The sequence below is a fragment of the Cervus elaphus genome, chromosome 25 (genome assembly GCF_910594005.1).
Source record: "Cervus elaphus chromosome 25, mCerEla1.1, whole genome shotgun sequence".
NCBI lineage: Eukaryota > Metazoa > Chordata > Mammalia > Artiodactyla > Cervidae > Cervus > Cervus elaphus.
Window position 1 is genome coordinate 41,823,022 of NC_057839.1, and position 12,668 is coordinate 41,835,689.

The window sequence follows — 12,668 nt, forward strand, 5'->3', positions numbered from 1 at the left end:
CCTTTAATATTCATTGGAAGGACTGATGCTGAAGCTGAAGCTCCAAGACTTTGGTCACCTGATGTGAAGAGCTGACTCATTAGAAAAGACCTTGACGCTGGGGAAGATTGAAGGCAGGAGGAAAAGGGGAAGACAGAGAACAAGATGGTTAGATGGCGTCACTGACTCAATGGACATGAGTTTGAGCAAGCTCTGGGAGATGGTGAAGGACAGAGAAACCTGGAGTGCTGCAGTCCGTGGGGTCCCAAAGAGCCGGACATGACTGAACAGCAAGGGCAGTCAGGAAGGAGAATACTGGCAGCCATCAGAACTGCAACCTCTCCCTATGGTAAGCCCCCAGAGAGTTCAGGATGTGAAAAACACAGGAGGCTGGCTTCAAATAGCAGAGATGCATATGAAAGGAATGATTTCAATGGGCCCAGACTCTTTGCATCTTCCCATACAAAGAACAGCACTAAATTCCTTAACTTGGGAAGTGTGGCTTTCTTTAATTAACAATAATCTTTTGATATTAAGATTACCTGCCCTTTGTTGTAAAACTTCTATATAATCTGGCTCCTCCCCTCCGCTCCTCTGAGCAGTTCTCTCAGGGTTACTTGAGATTCTATCTCCCAGGCTTGAAGTCCTAAAAATTCCCACTGAGTAAAATATTAACTCTCAACTTTTAGATTGTGACTATTTTTAAAGTGGACCCTGTGTTGGATGTCTCAAAGTTATGACCCTAAAGCCATGAGCCATCCACTATTGTCACCTTTGCTCTGGGATGCTGCATTGAGGCAGGTTCTGAACACGTCTGAAATCTCCAACCTTCCTCCTATCCCAGTTCCTAAGGTTTGCTATCTTCTAGGTTGAGCACTTCCTTTGGTAGTTTGTTGAAACTCCATTTCTTTTACAGTTGAGAAAACACTCAATCTAATCACCCTGTGACCTCTGAAATAGTGGTTCTTCAAATGAGATTCCAGCCAGCAGCATCAGCATACACATTGTCAGGCCCCATCTGATACCTATTGAATAAGAAGCCATGGGGATGGGGTCCAGCTATCAGGGGTCAGCAAGACCTCCAGGTAATTTTGATGTGCTAAGATTTGAGAACCAAATTCTAAAACAAGGAAGTAGCTTTTCCCCAACTCCTACTCTGAAGCTCATTTTAAAAAAGGGCTGTTAACCCCTCTCTCCCTAAAGAAACCTGATAATAAGACAAGGATGTGATAGGAGGGAAGGAGGGACAGTATGGGGACTGACTATCTTTCCCTTCTAAGCATATGAAAGCCAGTCAGAGGGAAAAATTAAACACAACAAAATTTCTGTGGCAGAATGACCTATTGATGTCTGTTTCTTGAGTTGTCTTAGACTCTCTTGAGGAGCTTAGAAACATTCCAATCCCTGGGTTCCTCCCGTTAGGAATTCTGATTAAATAAGTCTGGAGTGAGATCCAGATGTTATTTCTGCAAAGTTTCTCAGGTTAGTCTCCTGTGCAAGCAAGGCTGAAAATCAGTGTCCTGGAAGCCCTATTGTTTGTTTAAGGATGACACAGGTATTTTAACTATCTATTATCTTCTAGGCTTGCTTGTAACTCAATTTGGGATGGAATGGAAACCTTCAATCCTAGGTTCTCCCAGTTGCCTCCTATTCTGTCAAGCGTGGACAATTCTGTTCTTTTTCTTGCTTTTGGCATTCACATATAGGTCTAACAATGACAACATCAGTGAGGAATGCTTTTGAATATCAGCCCCTATGCTTTTCTCACTCCCAGCATCACAAATGAACTTCAGCTGACTTTTCCTGTATAGCTTCTTGGTTTCTTTTGCTAAAAATCAATATTCACCTAGGGTTAGAGGTGGGTAAGGGGTGATTGTGGTCTCCGCCCCACCACCTCTTTACCAGATGTCAAAGAAGCTTATCTCAGTCCACACTGCACCACACACATTTATTTGTAAAGCAAAGGCATACAACCCTTTTTGTAGGCCCAGCGCATCCAGCCAGCATGTAGGGTAAAGGGTTCACCTGAGGAAAATGCAGGATATGGCTAATGAGTAGAGGATGATGTTGTTTAGTCACTCAGTTGTGTCTGACTCTTGTGAATCAAATGAATAATCATCAGAGACCAGAGGTAAATCTATTCATCTATCAGGGCAGTGATGTCATTTATAAAGATGGATTATTTTCTAATTTCAAAACATGTTTGAAATGTGATATTTGTGATATAACTGACATATAATAAACTGTATAAACTCAAAATATACAATTTTATTCTATCATGCCCAAAATTTCCTCTCGAATATCATAATCTATCCTTCTTTCATAGTCACTCATTCCGACTGGCTTTCTGTCACTACAGATGATTTGCCTTTATAGGATTTTATGTAAACCATACAGGAAAAAAAAAAAAACAAAAAAACCCCATACAGTATGTATCTATGTTTATTTGTTTAGTCTGCTTTTGTTTCCCTCAGCCTAAGTATTTTGAGATTTATCCATGTTGCTGACTGTAGTTTGCTCCTTTTTATCACTATTATTCCACAGTATGGATACACAATTTTTAAATCCTTTCAAATGTTGATAGATTTAGATTGTTGCCAGTTTTTAGCTATTACAAATGAAACTGCTATGAACATTCATCTATAAATATTATGTGGACATATATTTTCATTTTCTGTGGATAAATACCATAATGGGACAGCTGGATCATCTGGTGAGTGTACAGTTAACTTTTTTTTAAAAATGAAGGATAGTTGATGTACACTGTTGTGTTAATTTCAGCTGTGCAGCAAAGTGATGTGGTGTGGCTGGAGTCTGTGGGCAAACTCCTAATCCCTCCCTCTCCCAGTCCTCACCTTGGGAACCAGAAGTCTGTCCTCTGTGTCTGTGTGTGTTTCTGTTTCAGGCATGTGCTAAGTCACTTCAGTTGTGTCCAACTCTCTGTGACCCCATGGATTGTAGCCCCCCCAGACTCCTCCATCCATAGGATTCTCTAGGGAAGAATACTGGAGTGGACTGCATGCCCTTCTCCAGGGGAACTCCCCGACTCAGGGATCAAACTGTCTCTTAGTCCCCTGCATTGGCAGGTGGTTTCTTTACCACTAGCGCCACTATATATAAGTTCATTTGTGTCATATTTAGATTCCACGTATAAGTGATATCACATGGTATTTTTCTTTATGACTTACTTCACTTCGTGTGATAATTTCTAATTCCATCTCTGTTGCTGCAAATGGCATTATTTCATTCTTTTATGGCTGAGTAGTATTCCATTGTATATGTGTATGACATTTTCTTTATCTGTTCATCTGTAGATGGACATTTAGGTTGTTTAGTTAATTTTTTTAAAGAAACTAGCAAGCTGTTTTCCAAAGTAGATATACAATTTTACAGTCCCATCAGCAGTATGTGAGAGTTTAAGCTTCTCCATAGGGCCATGCCAATATCAGTATAATCAGACTTTTAAATTTTAACCATTCCACTATTTAATAATATCTTAGTTTTAATTTGCAATTCCCTAATTGTATACTAATGATATTAATAATAATTCCATGTGTTTATTAGCTATCTTTTATGTGCAGTGCCCATTCAAATATTTTGCCATTTTTATTGGTTGTTTGTCTTTTTCTTACTGAGTTATGTAAGATATGTAAGAGATATATTCAAGAGAACATGCTGTTTTTCAGATATATGTTTTACAAATATTTTCTCAGTGTCTTCTGAAGATTAGAATTTTTTAATTTTGATGAAGGCCAATTAATTGATTTATTTTCTTTTAGAGTCTGTGCTTTGGGATTGTTAGTTAAGAGATCTTTGCCAAACCCAAGTTTACTAAGGATTTCTCCCATGTTTTCTTCTAAAGTTCTATTTATTTAGCTCATAAATTTCACTTGAAAGAAAAATATGAACGCTTTCAAGTTAATTTTTGAATATGGTGTGAGTTCAGGATCAAAGTTACTTTTTTCAGAGTTACCCAATTCTTCTAGCACCACTTACTGAAATGATTTTATATATATACACATATGTATGTATATGAATATATGTATATGTATGTATGTACTTCTATTTTATTTCAGATTCTTTTCCATTATAGGGTATTACAAAATATTGAGTATAGTTCCCTGTGCTATATAGTAGGTCCTTGTTGGTTATCTATTTTATATATAGTAGTGTGTATATGTTAATCCCATGAAGGCTCACTTTTAAGTTTTGTTAAGTGAGACCAGGACAACATTTATTCCAGGTCTAATTTTGCCTCACTATTGAGGCAACATTTGTCTGATGTCCTGTGTACTTTAAGTATTTTTTTTCCAGTTTGACTAATGGCAAAGCAAACTATTCCTAGCCCTGTGTAATCATTTGAGTTGTTCTACCTGAATCTTCTCAGCGTTTTTTTGTTTTTGTTTTTAATTTTCCTCCTGCTTCAGATAGTTTGTTCTCATGCATGGGTTGAGAAGTATTCAGCTAAAGCCTTGCAGGGAATTTTCTGCACAATTCTGAAACTCTCTATATGCAACTTTTGCCTGTCTGTATAGGTCTCTCCTCCTCCATAATATGACCAGTAAACTCTTAGCTGCTTTGGCATAAGAGTCCTTTAACTGTTTCCTCAATTCAGAGAGACCTTTAAGCTGTTTGGGGTCCCTCCCTGAGCTGCAGCCTGGAAATTTCCTCTAGACTGTCATTTGGGTAATTGCAGAGCTCACATCACTTGTTTGCCTTCCTTCAGGGATTGTTGTCCTGTACTGCTTGTTGCAGTGTCTGAAACGATTGTTTCAGATATTTTGCCCATTATATATTTAGTCATATACACTGAAAGGGAAATTGCATTTCTGTTGCTCCATCAAGGCTGAAACTGGAAATCACTTTTGCTTGATATTACATCCTGTTTGTATAAGTTTGGGAGTGTTTCTACAATATCTTTCTTAAGCCACATATCTTTCTAGTTAAAAAAAATTCTAGTTTAAAAAAATCTGACCTTTGTCAGAGATGAAGGTAGCTGAAATACTTTTAAATGCTGACCTGTCCTGTGAACTTTTGGTTAAACATTACCTAACAGTGGGACATCCCTGGGGGTCCAGTGCTTAATATGCCACAGTCCTGTTAAAAGTGGCCGACACCCCATCTTCTGCTGAGGTACACCTAGTGCTTTTGCTGTCAGAGCAAGTGTCAACATTAATAAACCTCTCTTTGCTGCAGTGACTGGTGATTTCAATAGTTACTTTTGCTTTTAGGAGACACACGGAGAGTATTTATTCCTGAGGGCAAAGAGAGGAGTGGATAGTCTAATACTCAGACCAGAATCTATTTCCCAAAGTAAGGTGGGGTTAGGGAGAGGAAGTCAAGTCTTTTTTCGGGTCGTGCCCTGTGGTTTGTTGGAGCTTAGTTCCCAGACCAGGAACAATCAAACCCACACCCCTTACAATGGAAGCACAGAGTTTTAACCAGTAGATGGCCAGAGAAGTCCCAGGAAGCCAACTCTTTTTTTATTTTTTAATTGAATTAATTTTTATTGAATTGAATTAAAAATTGAATTAATTTTTATTGGCGTGTACTTGCTTTACAATGTTGTTAGTTTCTGCTGTATAGCAAAGTTAATCAGTTAAATAATACATATACATGTATCCACTCTTTTTTAGATTTCCTTCCCATTTAGGTCTCCACAGAACATTGAGTGGAGTTCCCTGTGCTATACAGCAGGTTCTCTTTAGTTATCTATTTTATACATAGTATCAATAGTGTATATATGTCAGTCCCAATCACCTGCTTTTAATAGAGGAGTGTTTCCATGAGCCTCAAGGCAGATCATTCCTCAGAATATTCTCCACTGAGTCACCCACCCACACATCCATCCTCTGATCAGATATTCATTTACCATTTTTATCTTTGAGGAAAATGCAGAAATAAATAAAACATCATCCCTGTACCTACAGCTTTTAATCAAGTGGAAAATCAATCACAACAAATCATAAGATTCATTAACTTGAATCTCACTGCGTGAAATGCAGCTCGTTGCCACTTTCTAATTCATCATGTGATAACATCAGTTCTTTCTGAAAGTCTTTCAAAAGTGTTTGCTTGTCTTACACTCTCTGTGTGCGTGTGTGTGTGTATATGTGCACTAAGTTGCTTCAGTTGTGTCCAACTCTTTGCAGCCCCATGGACTGTAGCCTGCCAGGCTACTCTGTCCATGGGAATTCTTCAGGCAAGAATACTGGAGTGGGTTGCCATGCCCTCCTCCAGGGGATCTTCCTGATCAAAGGATCAAACCTGAGTCTCCTGCATTGGAAGGCAGGTTCCTTACCACTAGCGCCACCTGGGAAGCCCACTTTACACACTAAGCCATGTATTCATTAAACTTACCCTGTGTACCAAATTTTCTCACCTTGGGTTTCAAAGGCTCCATCTGTCTAACCATAGACAGATCACCTCTCTCCCCTTCAAAAGATGAATCACAGCACCTTAATGTGATCATGGCCACTGCTTTACACAGGAAACAATGACTGAATTAATACAACTCTTTGCTTTTGGGGGTTTTCACAGGATACTTGGTACAGATTTAGCAGGACAGCAAAACAAGTAACTAACAGTGTTATCAGCAACACTCAGAGGGACTCTGAACCAAGAGCCTTCTTGTTGCCAAGGAGAAGACCCTGGCAACATCATTTGGAGAGCCAAAGTGGATAAAGGTATTAGCAGGGCATCTTGCCCTCAGCCAGCCATCCCATGGGCTTTGCAAGAGCAGAGAGTCTGACTTTGTGCTATGGAAAATCAAAAGGTTGCAAAGACTTGTTATCCCGTGGCTGTGGAGGTAACCTCCCCCTGGATCTGGCAGTATGTGCAAACTATGTTGAAACCCTCTATCACACCATTGAGAGATCTTTCATCTTAATCCAGTGTGCTCACTTGTGTGAGCACTCACAGAAGTCAATCAGTCACTCACTTGTGTCTGACTCTGTGACCCCATGGACTGGGGCACACCAGGCTCCTCTGTCCATGAAATTTTCCAGGCAAGAATAATAGTGGAGTAGATTGTCATTTCCTTCTTCAACTTAATCCAGGGTCGACTTCAAAGATGAGCTTTCATTATTTGGATGTACATCTTTTAAAGGCACTTCATCCTGAGGAGAAATGTATACTGCCCATGGAAATTAGGGCCCTTACTTCATAAATGGTGAGGAAAGACCTCTAACATAAACTAATGTTTTTTTTTTTTTTAACATAAACTAATGTTATGCATGTATCTGCCTGATTTTAGACTAAGTGCTCGGAACTAAGCTTTCTTGCCATCATTTCCTCAGTGGTTATCAGAGAAATCAGTAACAAGATGAATGAACAGACCAGTTACAGTAGATCCATATGATAGAATACTGTGCAGAAGTAAAAAGGAAGAGTATTGGCACACAAAATACGCAAGTAATTATGCTGAGTGAATGAAGACAGATAAAAGTGAGTATAGGCACTTTCCTGGTGGTCCAGTGGCTAAGACTCCAAGCTCCCAATGCAGAGGGCTTGGGGTCGATCCCTGGTCAAGGAATTAGATCCCATATGCCGCAATGAAGAGTTTACATGTCGCAGCTAAAGATCCTGTGTACCACAACTAAGACCTGGTGCAGCCAAATAAATAAATATTTTTAAAAGGAGATACAAATTTTAGAAAATGCTAATCTCCAGTGATGGAAAACAGGACACTGACTTCCTGTGGCGGGGGGTGATGCAAATATGGATCGGAGGAAGGGAGTACAAAGGAGCAAAAGGAAACTTCTGGTTTGACAGATGCACACATACATGTCCATACACACACTTGCACACACACACGCATATATGTCAAAATTTATTGTGGTGATGGTTTCACAGGTGTGTATTTATATACATATATATATATATGCAAACACATGAAACTGTACACTTTAAACATGTTCAGTTCATTGTATGTCATTTATACCTCAACAAAGGGTAACAAAAGAGTAGGTACTATTATGATATATCCTATTGCTACATGAACTAATCTCATTTACTCACTTCAAAGTTTCTGGGGGCACAGCTGATGGTCTGCTCTTGGAGGCTACAGGAAGAGATCAAAGAACATTGATACGGACACTGAGCTGGTCTCCTCTGATGAGGACCTCAGTCCAGGACACTCATAGGATCTGGTTGGGCTCAACGTGTTAAGAGAATATAAATAATGAGGTGAGCTAGGGTTGTGGACATTCCTTGGTGCTCCCATCCCTTCCTGACACCACTCTTCATGACAAAATTTCTAATCTGGTCAGATTTCAAAGACATCAATTGGGCTGCGCTTATTATTAGATGGAGTTATTGTTTCTCAACTGAACAAACGCAATCTTTGGTCTCTTTCTTTCACTTTTTCTTCCATGCAGGTGAATTTATAGATCTAGGACTCCTCTTCTGTCCCTACCTCCAGTCTGAGCTAGTGGATCACTGTGGTATCTTGGTTTCAAAGATATCACACTTTCTTGGTTTTCTTCTTATCTTGTTGGTCATCCCCCACTCTTCTTTGCTGATTCCTCTTTATTTCCTAGAACTCTAAATGTTGGAGTACCACCCCTTCCACATCAATGTCTTAGTCCATTAGGGCTGCTATAGCAAAAATACCATAGATTGGGTAGCTTATAAATAAGAGATATTTATTTCTCACAGTTCTAGAGCTTGGGAAGTCCAAGATCAAGGCAATGGAACATTTGGTGTCTGGTGAGACATATATGATGGTTCACAGACAGTCACCTCTTGCTGGGTTTTCACATTGTGGATGGGTGAGGGGGCTCTCTGGGAGCTCTTTTATAAGGACACTAATCCTATTCAAGAGGGATCCACACTCATGACCTAAATCACCTCCCAAAGACCTTACCTCCTAATGTTATCACATTGGGGGTTAGAATTTCACCATATGAATTTTGAGGAGACACAAATATTTAGTCTACAGCACCCAGAGCTTCTCTGGTGGCCCAGACAGTAAAGAATCTGCCTTTACTACAGGAGACCAGGGTTCAGTCCCTGGGTCAGGAAGATCCCCTAGAGAAGGGAATGGTAACCTACTCCAGTATTCTTGCCTACAGAACTCCATGGACAGAGGAGCCTAGCGGGCTACAGTCCATGGAGTCACAAAGACATGACTGAGTGACTAACACACAACAGCAGCACCCAAGGTACAGTCCTCATGCCTCTTTTCTTCTCTGCTACATCCACACATTCTACTTCATGGCGGTCAGTAATATGCATATACATATGATGTCCATAGGTACACCCAATCTGAATGTCTCTGAACTCCAGACTTGTATATCCAATGCCCTTGTTGACATTTCATATCAAATGTCTCAAGAGACATCTTAACAAGTCTCCAACTGAACTTCTGATTTCCCCACCCCCCCTACCAAATCTGTTCTAACTTCCATCTTCCTCATCTCAGTTATTGGCAATTCTGAGCCTTGGCGTCATCCTTGAGTTCTTTCTTTCTCTTGTCCCATACGTCCAGTTCATTAGAAAGTCTTGTTGGCTCTACCTTCAAAATAAATTCAGCATCTGAGTAATTCCCACCATGTCTTTTGCTACCACCTGAGGCAATTCACCTTCATCTTTTACCAGAGTTAGTTCAGTAATCAAACTGCTCTCCACGCTCCTGCCTTTCCCTTCTTAGAGCTACTCTCAACCCAGCAACCAAAGAGATCCTTGGAAATTCTAAATCACTTTTCTATCCAAAACTGGCAGTGGCTTCTTAATTTGCTCAGGGTAAAATTCAAAGTCTCTACTAGGGACATTCAAGTCTTCCCTTCTCCCCCTCTCCCATCACCCTCCCCTTGCCCACACACTCCAACCACACCACCCGTGCCTCAATTTTCCATGTCCTCCAAGCCTATGTCTTCCCCGAGGATCTTTGCTGTTACTGTTTCCTTGGCCTGGAATATTCTTCTGCCAGATAGCTAATTTTTTCAAGTTTTTTTTAATATCATCTTGGTACAGAGGCCATTCTTGGTCCCCTTATATAAAACAGATATACATCCCTCTCAATCACTCCCTGTCTTCTTTAGCCTGCTTATTGCTCTCCATTGCTCCGACCACTATCTTACATACTATATATTTACCTGTTTGTTTATTTCCTTTCTCCCTGATTCACACATTCCCAAACTAGAACTTAACTTCAGCATGAAGAAAGAGTCTCTGTTTCCTTCATTGCTATATTTTCAATGCCTGGATATGGTAGGCAGTCAATAAATATTTGTTGAATGAATAATTGAGGTATTCTCTTCTTGCTAAGGTAGTAGTATTCAAAGGTTCCCTGGTACATTCAATCCCTAATTTCTTCCTCTCCTTGGGAACAATAAGCACACTCTTCTTTGATTAGACTTAATCTTTAAGGCAGAGTGACAGACGGGACTGGTGCCTGTGTGGCTCAGGACCAACACATACCTGTCTGATAATAGTAACATTCACAGCTGTCTGCATGGGTGCTCAGAGACCATCATACATGGGCACTGAATCAGCTACTTTTTTTGCTTGTTTTTCAGGCACTCAGTTGTGTCTGATTCTTGGTGACTCCATGGACTGCAGCATGCCAGGCTTCCCTGTCCTTCACTCTCTCCAAGAGTTTGCTCAAACTCATGTCCATTGAATCAGTGATGCCATCCAACCATCTCATCCTCTGTCGCCCCCTTCTCCTCATGACCTCAATGTTTCCCAACATCAGGGTCTTTTCCAATGGAGTCCACTTTTCGAATTAGGTGGCCAAAATATTGGAGCTCAGCTTCAGCATCAGTCCTTCCAATGAAAATTCAGGGTTGATTTCCTTTAGGATTGGTTGATTTGATCTCCTTGATGTCCAAGGGACTCTCAAGAGTCTTCTCCAGCACCGCAGTTTGAAAGCATCAATTATTTCAATTATTCAGTGCTCAGCCTTCTTTTTTTTTTTTTCTTCAGCCTTCTTTATAGTCCAACTCTCACATCCATACATGACTACTGGAAAAACCATAGCTTTAACTAGATGGACCTTTGTTGGCAAAGTGATGTCTCTACTTTTTAATATGCTGTCTAGATTTGTCATAGCTTTTCTTTCAAGGAGCAAGCATCTTTTAATTTCATGGTTGCAGTCACTATCCATAGTGATTTTGGGGCCCAAGAAAGTAGTCTGTCAATATTTTCATTTTTTCCTCATCTATTTGCCGTGAAGTGATGGGACTGGATGCCATGATCTCAGTTTTTTGAATGTTGAGTTTTAAGCCAGCTTTTTCACTCTCCTCTTTCACCTTCATCAAGAGGCTCTTTAGTTCCTCTTCACTTTCTGCCAAGAGGGTGATGTCATCTAACTTCTCACTGTTAGGCTTCTCTAATTTCCAATTCTATAGCATGTCCACCAAGTGTTAAATTATTATAAAGAATGAGAATAGACTGTTACATTTGATGTTTTTATTTAGAATCATTCTCAAACTTACAGAAAAGTCGACAGTTAAAAAAATTTGTGTTCTAAATTATTGGTGAGGAAGTTGTCAGCTAGATGCCCTATCACTTTCATATACTTTAAGGTATACCTCTAAAAAACAAGGAAGCTCTTCTACAAAACCACATCACATTCAGAAAATTAAATGAAACAATACTACCATCCAATCCTCTGTCCTTTTTCAAGTTTCACTAATTGATCCAACAATGTCTTTTGTAAGCAAATGATCCTATTCAGACTCCTGTGTTGAATTTACTTGTTAAATCTCTTTGATCTCCTTGAATCTAGAAGAGTTTTCCAGTTTTCCTTTGACTTTCATGGCCTTTTGAAGATAAAAAGCCAGCTGTTTTGTAGACTGTCCCTCAATTTTGGTTTGTCTGATGTTTCCTTCTTGTTATATTCAGGCTATGTATCTCTGGCAGAGATTTCACAGAAGTCATGTTCTCACTGATGCCTATCAGGTTGTGCACAGCTTTGATTTTCCACATTGCTGATTCTGCTTCCTTTGTTAACTCAATTAAGGTGATACCTGCTAGGCTTTTGCAGTCTACTCTTTGAGTACTTCATAGCAAATATTTGGGAGGAGGTAAGATAAAATTATATAAAGTTTCCATTCCTCATCGACTTTTCTTTCTATTCACTTATCATTTGTATCGGAATGGGTTCAAGGTTCTTATTTTATTATATGTCTAATAATTTATTACTATTGTGTATTTCTGCTTAAACTTTCTTAGATTTGACTAGTGGACACTGTTTCATGCCAGCTTCTCTCTCTTTTTGATGTGCCCTCATCTTTCTTTGAGTCTTTCCTTGTTGTTGTTGGCTGTTTCTATTTGTTCTTTAACAATAAATTTTTTGGGGAACAATTCAGGACGATCTTCTGTTTTTTCCAAGTCTTAGTTTTGAAATCAGTCATTTCTTTAAGGAGTCTTAGTTTTTTTAGAGGAAAATGGTATTTTTAGAATTTAAGACCTGGGTGTCAGATGCACTCAGAGAAGGCAATGGCAACCCACTCCAGTACTCTTGCCTGGAAAATCCCATGGGCAGAGGAGCCTGGTGGGCTGCGTCTATGGGGTCGCACAGAGTCGGACATGACTGAAGCGACTTAGCAGCAGCAGCAGCAATCAGATGTGCTCATTGCTTTTGGGGTGTTGTTGCTCCAACATATTCAAATGGACAGGCCTAGGGAATATATATATATATACATACACACATATACATAACACTTTCACACATTCATATC